This window comes from Ictidomys tridecemlineatus, chromosome 4 (assembly GCF_052094955.1).
Source record: "Ictidomys tridecemlineatus isolate mIctTri1 chromosome 4, mIctTri1.hap1, whole genome shotgun sequence".
Classification (NCBI taxonomy): Eukaryota; Metazoa; Chordata; class Mammalia; order Rodentia; family Sciuridae; genus Ictidomys; species Ictidomys tridecemlineatus.
In genome coordinates, this window is record NC_135480.1 from 142,027,545 (window position 1) to 142,046,964 (window position 19,420).

Consider the following 19,420-nt stretch of genomic DNA (forward strand, 5'->3'; position numbering starts at 1 on the left):
TCTTTTTTTTAATATTATGTTTTAGTTCTAGGTGGACGCAATATCTTTATTTTATTTTTATGTGGTGCTGAGGATTGAACCCATTGCCTCACATGTGGTAGGCGAGCGCTCTACCTCAGAGCTACAACCCCAACCCGTACAAAATTTCTTAATGGTAATTTTTTTCTCTTTTAAATTGACTTTATGAGTGCAAGAAAAATAAATGTTTATTATAAAACTTTTAATCATTATAGATATTTATAATGGAGAGACTATCACCATGATAGCTTGGTAGATATTTCTCCAATTTTTTGGCTGAATAACTAATATTTTTTAAATTATAATGGCATCAATTTAACATTCTTAACTTGAGTGTTCAATTAACTGTATATTTTAGACAATTTCCCTTGTAAGATTACATGATAATCTCCATATATGTTTCAATGATTTATAATCTTCCTTCTTTGATATACTATAGTTTGTTTAAATAATTACCTTTTGACAGGTTATTTATCAATTCCTCATGATTGTCAACACTGAATATACATGCTTGCCTTTGAGCACTTGTGCAACAAACATTTCTTAAATGTTCACATATTTTATAATAAATACACATTGCTCTTACATACTTCCGTATAATAAATTCCTAGAAATGAATGTATTTTATTACTAAGCAGATCTTCATAAATGTTAGTTATGCTCACTATTCTAGAACAAGAATGCCTGTCTCCTTGATCCTCAGCAGTGTAGCATATTATCCAGGTTTTTTTGTTGTTGTAGTTGTTTGTGCCAATTTAAAAGATGAAAAATATTGTCATTGTTTTCTTTTGTGTTTCGTTGTTAGAGACAAAATGAGCATCTTTTCCTATGTCTGTTGGTTGCTGTTCTCTAGGAATTGGCCATTATGGTCCTCGGTATTTCTCTTTTCTTATTGGTTGGCAAAAAGCTCTTTCTATATAAAGAAAGGTAGCCCTCTATTATCTTATGTGTGCATAATTTTCTAAGGGTTTCTTTTGACTTTTTGTTTTCATTTTTTTGGTAGAGAAATTCTTTAATTTTAATGTGATGATGTTTATCAGTATTTCTTTTCTACCTCTAGATTTGTGCCATGCTAGGAAAGGCCTTCTCTATTTCAAGATTATAAATAATATCCACTAATATTTTCTTGAAAAATATTTATAATTTTATTATCTTACTTGCATTTTTCTTTTTGAAAGCTCTGGAACTTACTTTAATGTGAGGTTGAGATGGAGATCCAGCTAACTTTTTCACAATTGCTAGTCCATTCTCCCAATACACTTATCAAATAATCTGTTGCATACTACATTGAAATGCCATATTTATGATGTACTAAATTCTTCTATAATATCTGATGTATTTCTGGAATCCATTTACTTCTTGCCCCTGAATGATACTTCTTATTATTTATTTTTGAGTGAACATACTCTTGGCAGAGAAAATTCTACTGTTCTGGAATTGAACATCCCTAAACCATATGTAAACTTCCCTCTGACTATTTTATTTTTCAAGAAGCTTTATTGGTCTTTGGAAATTCTCTTTACATGGCTAACAAAGTCAAATTTTGTTTTATGCCCGAGTGAACATTACTAAAAATGCCTTTCTTACCTTGGCTTTACTTGTCAAAAAAGAATGAATAATGTTTGTGTCTTGATATCCATAGTTGGTGAGTTCACTTTTACAAAACCATAGAACCATGAATTCAAAGTATTGTATATAATAGAAGTGAGTGACAACCACCTAGCTATGGAACTTTTTCTCAAATATGGCCTGTGTATGAACAGATGCTTAGATTCATATGTGGAAATAAGTAACTAAAGATCTCTTTTTCCACCCTGTATAGCTAACCCTATATAATTTACATTGAAAACATCAAAAATAAAAAACAGTATTTTAGCTTAAGGGAACATTATGAATGACTAGAGTTTACACAGAATTGTTAACAGGGAAATTTGCTGCAGTCTACTTTTTTTTGCCCCAATGTTTGTGCATGTGAAAGACTGGTAATCTATGGGACAACTTAGGAAACACTTGACTTCTTATCATATTAATATTCAACATTGAGGGCTGGGGTTGTAGCTCAGTTGTAGAGCGTTTGCCTAGCATGTGAGAGGCACTGGGTTCAATTCTCAGCACCACATATAAATAAATTAAAGATCCATCAATAACTAAAAAAAAAAAAAATTCAACATTGACCAAAGGGTCTATAACTGATATCTCTTAATTACTTTTTTTTGTAGACTACAGAACCTGAAGGAATTATTTGTTGTTTTGTGCAAATGAAATTAATATGTTTACTTGAGTTTTTTGAGTAGCACGCTAACAGCACAAGTCTACCTATCTGCTTGGCAAGAAAATTTTATTGTTGCACAAGTTTCAGATTTATGCTACACAGTTCAGTGAGACCCATTTCAATTCCATTTTCTTGCAGCAGCATGAGGATGAAAATAATTCCCAAATGGCAAGGAAGGGTAGAATCCCACAACATGTTATTCCTTAACCTATCAGACCTTATTAAGAGTGACTTAAAATCTGTCAGCTATCAAAAGGTTTCTCCAGTAACAGATTTCTTGGTTCCATCTCAGTTCCTCCAGTTCCCATAACCACAGCCTATTCAATTTAGCAGTGCTTGGCAGCATGAATGCTGAAATTAAAACATGCTTTCAAAATTCAATCTGGAGTAAAACTGACCTAACTTAGAAGCATCTCCCCAGTCAGATTTAATAAAAAGATATGAGTTTGAGGTATAAAAAGTGGAAGAAGGATAAATTTCTCTGAGGAATAAAAGTAGAAAGTTGTGGTTATTTTAAAACAGTTTAAGCTGAATAATGCCCCCTTTTAAAAGTCAGTTTCATGTTTTACAGAAAATGTAAAAATTCCCAATTGTTTTCTTTACAATATTTAAAAGTTTCATCCATTAGGAAGATTTTTTTCTTTTTTCTTTTTTTTTTTTTTTTTTTTGGTGGGGAGTAGGGATTGAACTCAGGGGCACTCAACCACTGAGCCACATGCCCAGACCTATTTTGTATCTTATTTAGTGACAGAGTCTCACTGAGTTGCTTAACACCTCCCTCTTGCTAAGGTTGGCTTTGAACTCACAATCCTCTTGCCTCAGCCTCTCTAGCTGCTGGGATTACAGGCATGCACCATCACATGAAGAAGATTTTCATTCCTTTTCTGGAAACAAACACATTGATCTGCCTCTAGTGTTTTCAAATATACATACATATTCTCACCTGGAAGAAATTCGCATGCCTTCTGATAACTGGAAATCATTAAATCTAGTTGATCACGACATTTTTTATCATTAGGAAACAAAATCCCTTTTTTTGCAGGGAGGGAGGGACAGTTGCTCTTTTAACTATACACTTGACTTCTAGAAGATAAAGAACTTACTTCTCTGAACACATGTATTTAGCAAAATAAATGACAACCACCACCAAAACACCATTTGGCCAGCATCTCCTTTGTATTTATTTTTTCACAGCCCATACACAACACTGAAATTACTTGTTTCTGAGGCTCTCTGACTTTCTTAAGTAGAATAGTCCCTAAAGATAAAATTCACAATATTTCACTTGGACTCCTGAAAGCCTACTGTAGTAGGTAGAACATACAAGGAGATTAATCCATTTTTCCCATCATCCCACATGTGGGACACCTATAAAAGCTTACATTGAGGAATAAATATACAGCTTATGCTAACTTTGAAATAATTATTATTGGTAGAATTGAAAACTTGGGACTTAAAAAGTTAACAAAGTTTATGTAATGAAGATCAAAACATTTGGTATCTTTTTTATAGTATAATTTATTGGAAATGTTCAATATAGTCATGGCTATTACATTGCTACTGGTCATCCTGAGAACTGATTCTGTGCAAGAGTATGGGCAAAACTCCCCAGAAGAAGTGCTTAACTGAAATTGAATTTCATAGGATCTCACTTACAGTGCACCATGTGTTGTGAGTGTGTGTGCATGTGCCCAAACATGTGTTGGGAGGAGAAGAGGTAGATAAGAGGAGGGTGGAGGAAGAAATATCTCTCTTGGCTGACAGAGTAGATGAAGGTCTGATAAAATTACGATTCTGAGTTTATTTACTATTGAAATCTTACCAAAGCTGCCCCCACACCCTTTTGTTTTTTGAGTCAACAGACATATCCATAACTGATTTTCAGATACTATTGAACACTAATCAAAATAGTAAAAAAGGAAAAGGAAATTACTTTGATATTCTTGAATGACCTAACTGGTCTAATTGGAAAGATAGTAACTGTATCAATCAGCCAACAGTATTTAATGAGTATCTACAAGATGTTCAACAACATGCTAAATGTTGGTAGAGGAAATACCAGCTGGATACAATTGATATTTGGCCACTTATCTTTTGGGGCTCATGAACTACCTGGAAGAAAAGACCTAATATAAAACAGGAATTAAGCAGCAATTTTGAATCATGCTTCCATTTGCTATAGAAAGAGTGCCAAGGTGGTTTCTGCCAAAAATGAATAATGGTAGCCTATATTTTTCTTTTTTGGTCTATAAATTAGTACAAAAATAATCAGTTATTAGAATGCTCTCATTTTTATATTTTTATTCTCAACATCTTTCTTGGCCCCTGGTATTTTCTATGATTTATCTATTAATAAGTTGGCAAGAATATATAAATCTGTAGCAAACATATACAGAGAAAGAAAAAAATCATAATATTGCTGAGCACTTAATTTTATAGCTTCTAATATTCAAGGAAATATACTCCTGATTTTAAATGTCATATTTCACATAGAAAAACAAAGTCATATTTTCTTCCGATAAAGTTATCCCTGGTTTGTAGGATGTATTAAATATTTCAATATTTTATGATGTTCCATTCAGATGGACATAATATCCAGGTACTTTACTTCTGAAATAAATTTGAAAACAACCAAATATCTTAGCAAGGGTTATATAGAATGAGCCATCAATTTTATCAATTTTTGTCTATTTGTATCCTAAAGTCCCGTAGAAAAAGCAAGTGTAAACTTATGTCTTTTTTAATTATGTCTTTGATTTTCATTCTACATCATCTCAACCAATCTCTGAGCACTTAAAATTCTCTGACTTGTGTTAGGGAGCTTAGTCCAGTAGTTATTTTTATGACACTTGGTGGTAATGGTGTTAATTTTTATAGCCATGTGTTTTAATACTCTGATTTTTGTTAAACAAAAGTCACATATATGCATTGTGAAAAGGATTTTAAACTACTAAAACAAATAAAGAGCAAAACAATCCACCTTTGGTGAATTACTGCTACATTACCATTTTGATGTACTTTATTCTGTATACTTTTGTATTATCCATCTACACAATCTTGTAACCAGATCTTTTCAGTTAAGATGCAAACTGGACTTTTTTTTATATAATGTTTTTAAAAATCTATAGAAGTGATTCAAGATGGCAGGCTAGAGGAAGGCTGCATTCCTAGGTGCTCCATGGTTCAGTATTCAAGCAGCAGGAGTATTGCTTCTCTGCAAGGTGAGTGAAAGAGGGATTTCACTAAAACTCAATATTAGAGAGACAGGAATGACTTAGAGACTCAGAAATTTGGGTCCATTAAACAAAAGAGAAAGACTTTTGAAACCAAGCTGGTCATGGTGGCGGCAGCAGCAGTGGTAGTGGCACTAGTTCAGCACAGAGGCAGAGGGAATACAGAGGGAAATACGATGGACAGGTTTAGTGCAGAGAGACCTTTAGTACAGAAAAGCAGTCAGCCTTTAGCTGATCCAAAGGCTGCACTGTGCACTAGTGCTTGAAAGTGTCCTTTGTTTCCCAACAGGCTGCAGAGCGCTCAGAAGGCGGCTATCTTGAGGTAGCCATGCTGTAGCTGCTGCTGCAGGAGCCAGGAGGTCTGAGAAAATAAGGCTGCACTATCCCAGCAAGTGCCTACTGTGTGGCCTAGGGTGTACATTCCAGAATGGAAGTGAAACAAGCCCAGAGAATATTTTACCCAGGGTGAACCGAGTCAGAAAAACAAAGGGAGCTCAACTTGCTTCTCTGTTGAGTCTGGCGTCTCACTCATAGAACTCTGCAGTGGCTCCTCCCTGGGAGCACTGATCTGATCTGGGCAGACAACACTCTGACAGTACTTCCCATCCCATCTTACCTCATTCTGGTGAGAAGAGAAATGGAGACTTATTTGAATCCACTTCAGTCTCAGGCCACTCCAACTGGCAGGTTGGTGAGTAACACAAACAGATGAAGGGGTTAACAACTCCCAGCCCTTGCTCTTACTCTCAATACATAGCTTGAGAAAAAAAATGGAAAGAAAGACAATCAGGCACAGATAGTGATCATCTATTCTCATCAAATATTGTGACCGCCTCAGTGGAAACAATTCATTAATTTTTCATTAATAATTTTTTGTGTTTTGTTTTTGTTTTTGTTTTGCGTGTGACTTTTCTTGTTGATTGGTTTAAACATAAACCAATCAAACACACACACACACACACACACACACACACACACACATTTGTTTCTTTTCTTCCCATTTATAGCATTTTTAAAAAAATGTAGTTACTGTCCTTGCCTTGTCTTTTGAGGGTTAAGGTTTTTGATTAGTATATGTTGGTTTTGCTTTATATTTTTTAATTTGTCTGTTTTTCTCTCTTTCTCTCCTTTTTTCTCTGTCAACAGCCAATCCTATTGTTCCCTCCTCCTCCTTTCTTAAAATATCACACTCTACATCTCTTCTGCATTCTCTCTGTTCACTTTTTAAAATTTTATACTCTTTTCTACCTTTCTACTACATTTTCTTTCTCTTAATTAGCTGCATTCTTACTGTCTTTTAGCACTAATTGGGTCATGTAACTCCTACTCCCACCATTAATGCTATTGCAATTATTACTGCTGTGGATGACATAGTTGACACCTGTTGTAAGAGATAGTTCATGGTTACTTATTGTTTTTGCTTTGGCAATTTCTGACCCTGACATTTCTGTTTTCTTTTGTGGCAGTTACCATTGTAGATGTCATAGTAGGAGCCAGGTATTTAATTTAGTGCTGCATGTTGTTTGCATTTTTTGTTGCTATTGTTTGTTTCTCCAGATTCTGTAAGGTACTGAGACACTATAGGGACACTACAAGTTCACAGAGTAGAAACTATGTTACTGGACTAAACTCAACTAGAAGTTAGTGTATCTTACTCCACACACAAACTAATGATACACAATCATCAAATGTACTTGAATGCAAAAATAAAACCCCAAGCTAACAACCAGATCCCAATAAATACCTAAAGGTGAGCCCTCAGGTCCTATCTACATCCAATTCTACAGAAAAAAAAAGAGAAATAACACAAAATCTCTGAATAACACACTTACAAGGGATTCTCAATCTAGATCACTCTAGGACATTTTGGCAAGTGAAGTCTGTGCCCTAAAAAAGCCCAAACAAAAGAGTGGAGGGAAAACCCTCCCCAACAGATACATAAAACCCACTACAGGAATATAAAAAATATGAAAAAATAAGCTAACACAACACCTCCTAAAGTTCATAATTCACCAGTAAATAATCCCCAAAATAGTAAAGTGGATGAAACATCAGATAAGGAATTCAAGAGGATTATTACAAAAATGATCAATGAATTTCAAGAGAACACAGGAAAAAAACAGAGTGAATTAAGGATGTCAGTACATAAAGTAATGAGAAATTCAACAAGGAGATAGAAATATTAAAAAGCTTTAAAAGCCATTGAGAATTCCTCTGTGACAAAGTATAAGACTGATTTTGAGAAATGTTTGTAATTTCCAGTTTGGTAATGCTGTTGTTTAGTTCTTATAAATAACAATTACTTTTCCTTTTCTGCTTAACCATCAGTTTCTGAGAGAAGTAGGTTAAAGGGTTAAAATTTTCCACTATGATTGTGATTTATCAACTTCTTGTATTTCTGTCTATTTTGCTTTATGTATTTCAAAGCTATGTTGTTAAGTATTTACATATAGACTGTGAGCATAAAAAAGAAATATTAAAAAGACTATCAGAAATGAAAAACACAATAAATCAAATAAAATGTTCAGTTGAAGGTCCCTTTAATTGAGTAGACTAAGCTGAAGACAGACTCTCAGAGCTAGAAAACAAAGTGACCCACATTGAAGACTCAGATAATATTGAAGAAGAAAAAAATGTACCATGATCAAAATATACAAGAACTCTGGGAAAATATTGAGAGAGACCAAATTTAAGTCTCATTGGAATTGAGTAGGGCTGTAAAATGCAGACTAATAGAATGGGTTACCTCTTCAGGGAAATAATAACAAAATTTTCCCAACTTTCAGAATGAGATGAACATTCAGATATAAGATGCATTCAAAACCCCTAGATGTCAAGATCAAAAAAGAACTATGACACATTTTAATTAAAATGCCTAATATCCAGAACAAGGATAGAATTTTAGAAGCCTCAAGAGAAAAACATCAGGTCACATTTAAAGGTAAGCCAATCATAATCACTTCTGATTTATCAACACAAACTCTACAAGCCAGGAGGATTTGGAATGACATGTTCCGAGTCCTGAAAGAAAATAACTGTCAAACTGCCAACCAAGACTGCTTGATTGACAAAGCTATCCAGCAAAACTATCATTCAAAATCAATGATTAAATAAAACGTTTTTTAAAAATATTTTTTTAGATGTTGATGAACCTTTATTTTATTCATTTATTTCTATGCGGTGCTGAGAATCGAACCCAATTCCTCACACATGCTAGGCAAGTGCTCTACCACTGAGCCACAACCCTAACCCCTAAATAAAACTTTTTAAGATAAGCAGAAACTAAAATAATTCATGAATGCTAACCAGTACTACAGAACTTACTTAAAGAAATACTGCGTGCAGAAGAAATAAAAAACAAGCCTCAGAGCTCACAAATAAACAAATCTCATTTGAAGAGTAGCTAAGCAAATGAGAAACTGGACCAAAATAAACATGATAAATAAAATGGCAGGAAGTCTTAAAAATTTATCTATAATAACATTGAATGTAAATAGTCTCAATCCTCCAATTAAAGGACATAGACTGGCAAAATGGATTAAAAACAAGACTCACCATATCTTGCTTGCAAGAGACTTTAAAGGCAAAGACAGACACAGGCCAAAAGTGAAAGTATGGAAATTGATATACTGTGTAAATGGAGCCTAAAAACAAACCGGAGTAATTAATCAGAAGAACAAAGAAGGCCACTTCATATTGGTAAATGGACAATCCAACAAGAAGAAATAACAAGAATAAATATTTATGCTCCAATGTGGGTGCATCTAATTATATAAAAGAGACACTACTCAAATTGAAGCCTCAGATAGCCCCCAGTACAGTAATACTGGGTGATTTCAACACACCTCTCTCAACATTAGATAGGTCATCCAGACATAAACTTGGTAAATACTCTTTGGGCATGAAAAATATTGTATTTCAAATGGGCCTAATATATATCTATAAAATATTCCATCTAAAAACAGCTGACTGCATTTTAATCTCAGTGACTCGTGGAACCTTCTCAAAAATATACCATGTTTTAGGCCACAAAGCAACTCTTAGCAAACACAAAAACCAGTATAATTTTTTCATCTTATCAGATAATAATAAAATGAAATTAGAAATCAACATAGAAAACCCATCAGAAACTATATAAACACATGGAAGTTGAACAATACTCTTTTGAATGATGAATGGATAATAAAAGAAATCAAGAGGGAAATTAAAAAATTCTTAGACTCAAATGAAAAGCATAGTAGAACCTCTGGGAGACCAGGAAGACAGTTTTAAGAGGAAAGTTTATAGCTATCTATTAGTGCCTACATAAGAAAACCAGAAAAATCCCAAGTAAGCAACCTAGTGATGTATCTCAAGGCCCTTGAAAATGAAGAGCAAAACAATTTAAAAACCAGTAGAAGGAAGGATATAATTAATATCAGAGCCAAAATCAATGAACTTGAGAATAAAAAAAAGAACAAAACAAAGGATCAATGAATCAAACAAATGGTTCTTTGAAAAGCTAAACAAGATTGATAAGCATTTAACCAAACTTACCAAAAGAAAAACAGAGAAAAACAAAATTAATTAAATTAGAGATGAAAAAGGAGAAATCACCAAAGACATCTCAAAACTTCAGCAATCATTATGGATTATTTTTGAAAAATTATAATCAAATAAATTGAAAACCTAAAAGAAACGGATACATTTCTAGACAAATATGATGTGCCAAAACTGACTCAAGAGAACAAAGAAAACCTAAACAGACAGATAACTTGTAACAAGGTACAAGTAGTAATAAAATAAAGAAAATCCCAGGACCAGATGGATTCTCAGCTGAATTCTACCACATATTTAAAGAAGAACTAATACAAATACTTCTTAAATTATTCCATGAAATATTTCAAATTAATTCTGAAGCCAGTATCACACTCATACCAAAACTGGCTAAATGAAATAAACTAATTTCAAAATACAAAAGGCCAAATATTCTCTCTGATACATGGATGCTAACACACAATAAGGGAAAGGAAGAGGGAATGAGAGAAGTTCAGTGAATTACACAAAGGGGAATAAAGGGAAGGGAGAGAATATGAGAATACAAATGACAGTGGAATAAACTGGACAACTTTCTTATGTTCATATATGAATACATGACCAGTGAAACAACCACAAGAATGGGGTCTTAAGTTACACTCCATGTATGTATGTCAAAATGTACTTTACTATCACGTATATCTAAACAGAACAAATTTAAAAAAAACTACAGACTGATATCCCTGATGAGCTCAAATGCATAAATCCTTAAAAAAATGTTAGCAAATCATGTTCAATAACATATTAAGAAGATTGTATATCACAACCAAGTTGGTTTTATTCCAGAGATGCAATGATGTCTTAATACACACAAGTAAATGCATGTAATTCATCAAATTAACAGAATTAAGGACAAAAATTACATAGCAATCTCAATAGATGCAGAGAAGGCCTTTGACAAAATTCAGCACCCATTCATGAAAAAAACACTGAAGAAACTATGGATAGAAGGAACCTATCTCAACATTGTGAAGCTGTATATGAAAAACCCAAAGCCAACCTCATAGTAAATGGGGAGAACTGAGATCATTTCCTTTAAAATCTGAGACAGGATGGCCACTCTCACTACCATTTAATAGAGTGCTAGAAATTCTAGCCATAGCAAGCAAGAGAAGGAAATAAAAGTGATAAAACTAGGAAAGGAAGAAGCCAAGTTTTCACTGCTTGCAGATGATATGCTTCTATACCCAAACAATAAAAAAAAGAAAGAAATTCACCAAAAGATTGGTAGAGCTAATAGACAAATTTGGCAAAGTAGCAGATTATGAAATCAACAAAAATCAATAGTTTCCTATATACCAACAATGAATCTGCTGAGAATGAAATCAGGAAAATAATTCCATTCACAATAACCTCAGAAAATACCTAGGAATAAATCTAACCAAGAAGGTGAAAGACCTCTACAATGAAAACTATAGGAACATTGAAGAAAGAGATTGATGCGCTCAGAAGATGGTAAGACCTCCCATGTTCATGGGTAATCAGAATTAATATTGTGAAATGGCCATACCACCAAAAGCAATATACAGATTCAGTGCAATCCCCATCAAATACCAATGACATTCTTCACATAACTAGAGAAAAACAGTCCTAAAGTTCATTTGGAGAATAAAAAACCCAAAATAACCAAAACAATTTTAAGCCAAAACAGCAGTGCTGGAGGCATTACAATACACAATTTCAAATTATACTACAGAACTGTAGTAACAAAAACTGCATGGCTCTGGCATAAAGATAGATATATAGACCAATGGTAGAGAATCGAAGACACAGAGACAAATCCATACATCTACAGTCATCTGATCCTTGACAAAAGTGCCAAAAGCATATACTGGAGAAAAGACAGCCTCTTTAACAAATGGTGCCGGAAAAACTGGTTATCTATATATAGAAGAATGAAATTAGATCCCTGTATCTTACCCTGAGCAAAAATCAACTCAAAATGGACCTAGGAAGTAGGTCAGAAACTAGCAATTCCTAGATGAAAACATAGTCAACACTCCAACTTTTAAGAACAGGAAATCACTTTCTCAATAGGACCTCTAAAGCTCAGAAAATAATGCTAACAGTTAATAGATGGGACAGCATCAAATTTAAAAGCTTCTGAACAGCAAAGGAAACAATTAGGAATATGAAGGGAAAACTCATAGAATGAGAGAAAATCTTTACTAGCTACTCTTTTGACAGAGGCTTAATATCTAGAATACACGAAAAGTTCAAAAATATTTAACACCAAAAAAATCAAAGAACTCAGTTAATAAATGGGTAAATGAATTAAACAGATCTATGGAGATCAGTATAGAGGTTACTCAAAAGACTAGCCATGAAAACACCATATGACCCAGATATACCACTCCATTTGCAGGAAAATAAATGGAACTAGACATCATCTTGCTAAATAAGTCAAACTCCAAAGTTCAAGAGTCATACATTTTCTTATATGTGGAACTAGAAAGGAAAAGAAAAAGAAAGTTGGGGTAGATCTCATAAAAATCAAAGAGGTGGGCAGTGGGGAGAGAGGAAGAGCTAGAGAGTGATATTGGCCAAATTATATTGTTATATCATGTGCATGTACAAATATGTAATAACAAATCCCATCATTATGTATGACTATAATGCTCCAATTTAAAAATTGTGGAAAAACACTCTATAAATATGGTATCTTTAAAGTCTGCATATTATTCCACTGTAAAGACATACCAGCCTATATACCAGTTCTTTTATAGCTCTACATTTAAGTTAAAGTTTCTACTTTTTCACTGTCATAAGCCTGAGATGAGCAGAACAATAGATGTTTTGTTCCCTCTGTCCCTTTCCCCTCTTTGTGGCATACATGTCTTGTTCTTGCTCTATCTTCAGTCAGCCATGTAGTTTGGGGAGGAATGATTCTGTTCCAGGATTAGGAGTTGATTGGCTTAAGTTAGTCAGTGTAAATCATGCCCTTGGCCATGGAGGATGGTTCATGTAAGGACACAAACTTTTTTTTAAAGGCAGTACGTTCAATGACATCCTTCACTCAAAAACTTCACTTTCACGGGTAGACTTAACTATATGTAGCATCGGGTGTCTTTCAGTGTATCAGATAAACACAGTGATAGTGCAAAATTCTAGTTGGAATTATTAAAGGGCACAATGCATGTGATTCAGGAAAAGAAGAGAGGGATTCTGACCTGGGAGCAGAAAAGAAAAGAAGGGAACCTATTGTAGCCTGAACAGAAGTTATGTCCAGAGTAAAAGCCAGTGAAATAAGAAATGGCATAGAAAAGCAAATTTATTGGCGTTTAGGAAACATTGTCTATTTCATTCATACTTTTAAAATCCTGGTTATATTGTACATTAGAAAGAATGCTGGGCTATCAATTATTAGAAAAACCTAAGTCAAGAAAAACCCTATCACCAAAGGTCATTGTGTGTTTTCCATTCATACAACCTCACATCATAAGACTTGAAATGAAAGACTGAGATGGAATGAAGGTAATCGCTAAAGAACTCAAAGGAAGGAAGGAATCTAATGCTATCAGAATAGGTACATCCAATTTTGCCTGTTCAAAACCATATCAGAGCTGGGCATGGTGGTGCATGCCTGTAATCCCAGCAGCTCCGGAGGCTAAGGCAGGAGGATTGCAAGTTCAAAGCAAATCTCAGCCACTTAGCAAAGCCTAGGCAACTTAGTGAGACCCTGTCTCAAAAAATAAATAAATAAATAAATAAAATAGGCTGGGGATGTTGCTCAGTGGTTAAGCATTCCTAGGTTCAATCCTTGGTACAAAATATATACATATATCTCAAAATCTTAAAGATATGACCACACTCTTATGGTGTTTGAATTAGAAACAGATGAATAAAAATTCATGGATGGTTCTCCTCTTACCCAGTGATCAACAGTGCTTGAACCAGTAAGATACACTTGTAGGCTGCAGGTACAAGACAGGCTAATGGAGTTTGGGACCTCAAGGATCATTTTAAAGAAAGATATCTATGAGCCAAATACTTGAGTTTGCCTATAACCCATGGCTTTAAATTGGCATGCACAGAGACTTCAGATCTGCATGCAGTGGCAAACAAGGCTTTCATTTAGACCCTATACATTTAGCATGGTGCCTATAATATTTTGTCTACTAGAAAAGCTGGCATTATTTTACATGGTACCCTCTGAAACACTGAATATCAGTTTTGATCCTTGTTAATGTGAATAGGTAAATACAAATATTTGAAGTACCTTCTGAGGGTATCTATAATGAAGTAGAAAAAACACTAATAAAGCAGCCTAGAAAACCTGTAGATAGAGTAAAATAAGACCAAGGAATGGTAAGATATAGATACAAATGCCATAACATATGGATCCACCCCAGTTACTACAATCATCTGCAAATTTGGCTTTGAGTCTCCTGCTAGCCAAAGCACAAAGAGTAACAGGGACACTTAACACAATGTTTCACATTGTCAAGAAGGAATAGGGATATCTGTGTTTTTTTATGAGGGAGGGATTTCCAATACAAATATAACTAATTAGTTTTGTAAGCATCTAAACTACCATTAGAACAATTATTTTCCTTAATATGGCACATAATACTTTGTGGAGTAATTTCACATACTTTATTTAATTTGCACCAAAAAATCCCTGTGATATAAGATTTGAATACAGTATTATTAAAGCAACAGGTATCTCTCACTCATGAATCTAGAAACCTTGTCTATCTGGGAATCCAGAACAATGAATAGAAAATAAGCAGAATGATCTCTGAGTTAGCAAACCAAATGGCAAGTTTATGCATGGAAGCGAACCTCTCATTTGGGACCTGTATTCTCTTATATAACCTAAAATTCTAACAAGGTTAGCTAATTTCCCCTTTAAAACTACAGTGGTTTAAAAGTATTAAAAATAGAAACTATTATAGAGAAACTATTACAAATGCATCCCCAAAATGGCTAGGTATGAAAGTAGAGGTGAGAACTAAAACAAAGGAGCTGTTGTAGGGACAAACAAGGCAAAGCACCGAAGATAGCAGAAAACAGGTTTTTTTTGTTGTTGTTGTTTGTTTGTTTGTTTTTGGCTGCAGCCAGGTTCAGAGGGAACAGCTTTTGCTGTAATCAATTAATCCCATGAACCCCGAGTTCAGGGAGTTTCAGAGTTTTATACCCAGCATGTAAGGGGAGGGGCTCAGAAGTTCAGTCTGCAGAAGTTCACATAAAAGCAGCTTTTTCTTTCTCTGTTTTGGGCAAGTTAACCCTTCAAGGACAACACCTGAGAAGGGGAGAGCTTCTTCTCCCCTTTCTTTCCTCCCCTGCCAGCTGTTACCATGGAACCCATTTGTAACATCTTAAAAATGTAGACATCTCTATGAAGCCCAGCTCAAGGCCAGAACCTTGTTTGCACATTTCTTCAAAGTACTATACTGGATATGTTTGTGAAAAACTAGTAAGGGGGTGTCCAGCACCTGAGTGCTGGTATCTTCTTGGCCAGTGGCCAAGTAAACAGGGCAACACGAAAATAGGAAGTTTATCTACATTGAACTCTTTTGCAGAGACTCTTTTGCTGACAGTCCTAAAATCAGTCTGGGTGAAGATTTCTGGAGAGGCCCAGTTAAGACTTTTCAGTGGAAAAAGGGGGTGCCACTTCAGAGCAGTTAGTATAGACTCAGAAAACCCTGCCAAGTACACTAAGTAGAGAATCCCAGTCATGACTCAGTTTCCCCACCCTGGTCGTTGAAACTCCACTAACCAGCTCTTCACATAATTACCTCTGCAATCTTTCAGGAACAAAAATGTGATCCCGTTTTCCCACTCCCAATTTTTAAAATCCTTCAGTGGCTTTCTAGGCTAATGAGATAAAAATTCTATTTAAAAGGGACCACAGGGCTGGGGTTGTGGCTCAGTGGTAGAACTCTCACCTAGCATGTGCAAGGTGCTGGGTTCCATCTTCAGCACTACATAAAGATAAATAAATAAGATAAAATAAAAGGGACCACAAGGTCCCAGCAGGTCTGGTAGCTGCCTGCTTCACCTCCCTCCTCTTACTTGGGTCCCACCTGCTTGCACCTTTTCACATTTCCTTCCCTCTTCCTGGAAATGTCTCACTGCTACCTCTCCTGTGCAACCCCAAATGTCATCATCTTAGAAAATATTACCTAGTATTGGTGTCTAGATTAGGTTTACCTGTGCATCTTTAGCAATTAGATTGGAGAATATGCTAAACTATACAGTTGCTCCTAACTCGTTTCATTCTTTGATGATATTTCCTCCAGTATACTGTGAGCTCTGGTGAAACAAGGACATTTCTGGCTTTTATATGTGCTGAATAAATATTTACTGAATAAAATGAATAGGTAATGTCACAGGACAAGCATGCTACAGCTTCCTGGTATATATAATATTTACATTTTACTAAAAGATCCTTTTAGGGAGGGCAAAGATATGGTTTTATTTATTAAAGCAAAGAAATTTATTATGGAACAGAGTGCAAAATTCATGAATTTTAAAGCTAAACAAGACTTCCAGAACGTTTCTGGCTACACTCCCGATTTTTCTAGAGGCATTGTGCTTAAAATAATATAGAAACACTGTGTGGAAAAGATCTATTTCCCAAAGGATCAGGATAATCAAGGGTTATCTTTGTTTTAATAGATAAGAATAAGTGTATGAAGAGGACTTTGTCAATATAAGTTTACGTGCCAAAACAACTTTATTATTATTGAGAACTCTTTCCTGAAATGGGGGAACGATTAAGCTAACACATCGTCAATTACAGGTGGAGCTGGCTCTGGAACCCCTGCCTCCTGGGGCCTGTCCAGCCCACTGCTTTTCATTAAAGCTCAGCACCTGCCACCTGGTCCCTGCTGCAAAGGGTCCCCACCCTCCGGATCTAGAAGCCATATCTGGGGCAGAAGGTCTGTGCCAGGCTCAAAGACACTTTAAATTCTGATCGACCCAAACTGAGAAGCAAGTAGGAAAATCAAGCTGAGCCTTTCCCGGCAGCATAATCCAGAGCCTTTCTGCTTTCCCTGGTGGGATTGGGCAGTTCCCCTCCTGGGCTGCAAACCCGGCCAGCTTTGCTGGAGCCCAAATCCGCACGACTCTCCCCCTTGTGGCGAAAATGTGCAATGCAGTGCGATCCGGAGACAGCGTCAATCTCCTTTTTGAAGTACAGGCAGTATTTTAAGGGAGCTGAGAAGCGGGAAAGCTCAGGAGTAACTTCCCGTAGGAGTCGGCGCTGAAGCCCGGCTTCGTGGTCCTCAGGGTGGTCACTTCCTACGTGCAGAGTTTGACCACAGCTGCTGGTTAGGAACCTTGGCCCTCCCCGCTTAGGCTGCTGCAGAGAAGGGTGGAGGTGCCTGTCTGTTCCCTCGGAAACGCAGCCCATTTCCTCCTCTGGGAGCCCGGCTGATAGCTGAGGCGTGTTTCGCCCGCCGGAACCCGGGTGCAAGGGGCGGGCGCACACCACGCGCCCACCCGCGCAGAAGCTGGGGCGCGGCGACCAGCAGCCCGTGGAGGACACTGGCGCCGCTGCCTCCGGCTCGCGCGCCGCGCGTGCACGCGGGTGGGCGTGGGAAGCAGGGGCGCTACTAGCACGCGGCGTGCGCGCGCCCTCACTCTCAGACGGGCCCGGCCCGGCCCCGGCGCGCGTCACGAGGGGCGAGCAGGCAGGCGGGCGGCCGGGCGGGAGGGAGGGGTGAAGGGGGTGGGGCCGCCGGACCAGAGGGGCCCGAGCGGCTGCTGCGGAGCCGGAGCAGAGCTGGGCGAGGGCGGCGGCAGCGGCGGCGGCAGCGGCAGCAGCAGCAGCAGAAGATGGTGGCGCTGGAGGTAGGAGCGGCTGGAGCGGAGCTTTATTCCCAGGCTCCGCACCATCGCTGTCATTAGCGCCTACTGCTCCCGCGGGCCCGCGGACCCAGCTGTCAGGCAAGGTACCACCGACAGGGAGGGGTGGGTACGTGGTGTTGCCCGGTGCTGATGCCGCCCCAGATGGGAGTCCTGGTCCTCTCCTAAGGGCGCTTCTGGGCGCAAGAGGCGCTGCATGGAACAATAGTGTGGATGAACAGAGACAGCAGGCTGCATCCAGGGGGCAATGCCTTAGCCAGCGAGGCGGGGGAAGGGGACATTGGAAAAGAGATGTCTGGTGTCCGGTGCGCGCTGAGGTACCGGAGCTTTGGGGGCAGCGAGCGGGCCTGATGACAATCATGGCAGGAGTGTGTGTGTGTGTGTGTGTGTGTGTGTGTGTGTGTGTAAGTACAGCAGAGGGTATGGGGGTGGTGGACCAGAGGTGTTGGGGAATGACATTTCCAGGAATCCCCACTAGGATCCTTCATATCTGGGCTGACTCTCGGGAAGAAAGAATGTGATGATGGAAACGGTGAGGTGGGCAGGATGCACTGGGTGTGCGAAGTGTTGAGGGAGGCAGTGGGGTAGAGGCGGGTTTGTAAAATCCCGTGGAAGTGTGCGTACGCGTGTGGTTGCATCCACGCTCCTAAAATTGCGCCCCAAATCAAGAGATCTGCCGGTGCCTAACCTCATGTCACCAGCTAACACTGTGGGACAGTGTTTGTTATTTTGACCCTGCAACTCTGAGTACAGTCTCTGTTCTGCTTTTGCGTGTGGATGGCCCAGAGTAGGAATTCTATCTTCCCCTTTCTCTGGCCTCATGACGTGAGGATGTGGAAGTGAGCGTGTGGCTTTGGGGCACATGGAAGGGAAAGAGGATAATGGTTACACCTTCTGGGCTTGCTAGTATCCCTTGTTTTGAAGGGTTTCTCTCTTGATACTTCTCTCCTCAACTGCTGTTCTGTAAGGGTCTTGGACTCCCTGACTCTGCAGTTTCTATTGTTTATCTCTTGTCTAACCTGGGTCTCTAACTATAGATCACCTTCCTCTCCCCTCCCTCACAACTTTGAATGCCAACCAGACCTTGTCCTTCTACATTTGAACACTGAAATCCTATGGCTGAAGGATGGGTAGTCTTTGTGTTGGTTATTTTAGAATGAACTCTGGAGGTGTGTAGAGAGAGAGAGATGGGGGAGGAGTAAAAAGGAAGAGAAAGATCTACTGAGAAATATTTGGTGTCCACTTTCTGAACATCACACAGCCAAGGTGTTTCCCTTGGGAAATGGGATACTTTATTTCTACTGCTGGTAACATTCACTCTCCCAGCTTTCACAATGGTAGTTAGTACCTCGCATATCATTGAGGAATTGTAATCCTTCAAGACTGTGGGGATGGGATCTCCGATCAGTGAAGTCCTTGCTTTTCTACCTGATGTAGCACACTAGTAGGGAATTTAGTAAATGTCAGGCTTCCAGGCTGGGTCTGGGAGCCAGGACACAGAAATGCA

At 37.7% G+C, this 19,420-nt stretch overlaps 1 protein-coding gene across 4 annotated transcripts in view; it reads left to right on the forward strand.

The window, feature by feature from the left end:
- Positions 1–17,764: 17,764 nt before the first annotated feature.
- The window catches only part of Apba1 (amyloid beta precursor protein binding family A member 1), a 198,299-nt gene continuing 196,643 nt past the window's right edge, over positions 17,765–19,420 (forward strand). For 2 of the 4 annotated variants that reach the window (XM_078047549.1, XM_078047551.1), the window contains exon 1: positions 17,766–17,999. The gene's annotated coding sequence lies outside the window, so the exon portion shown is untranslated. Of the gene's footprint in view, positions 18,000–19,420 lie in introns of all 4 variants that reach the window. The other 2 variants (XM_078047552.1, XM_078047550.1) reach the window with 2 other exon arrangements.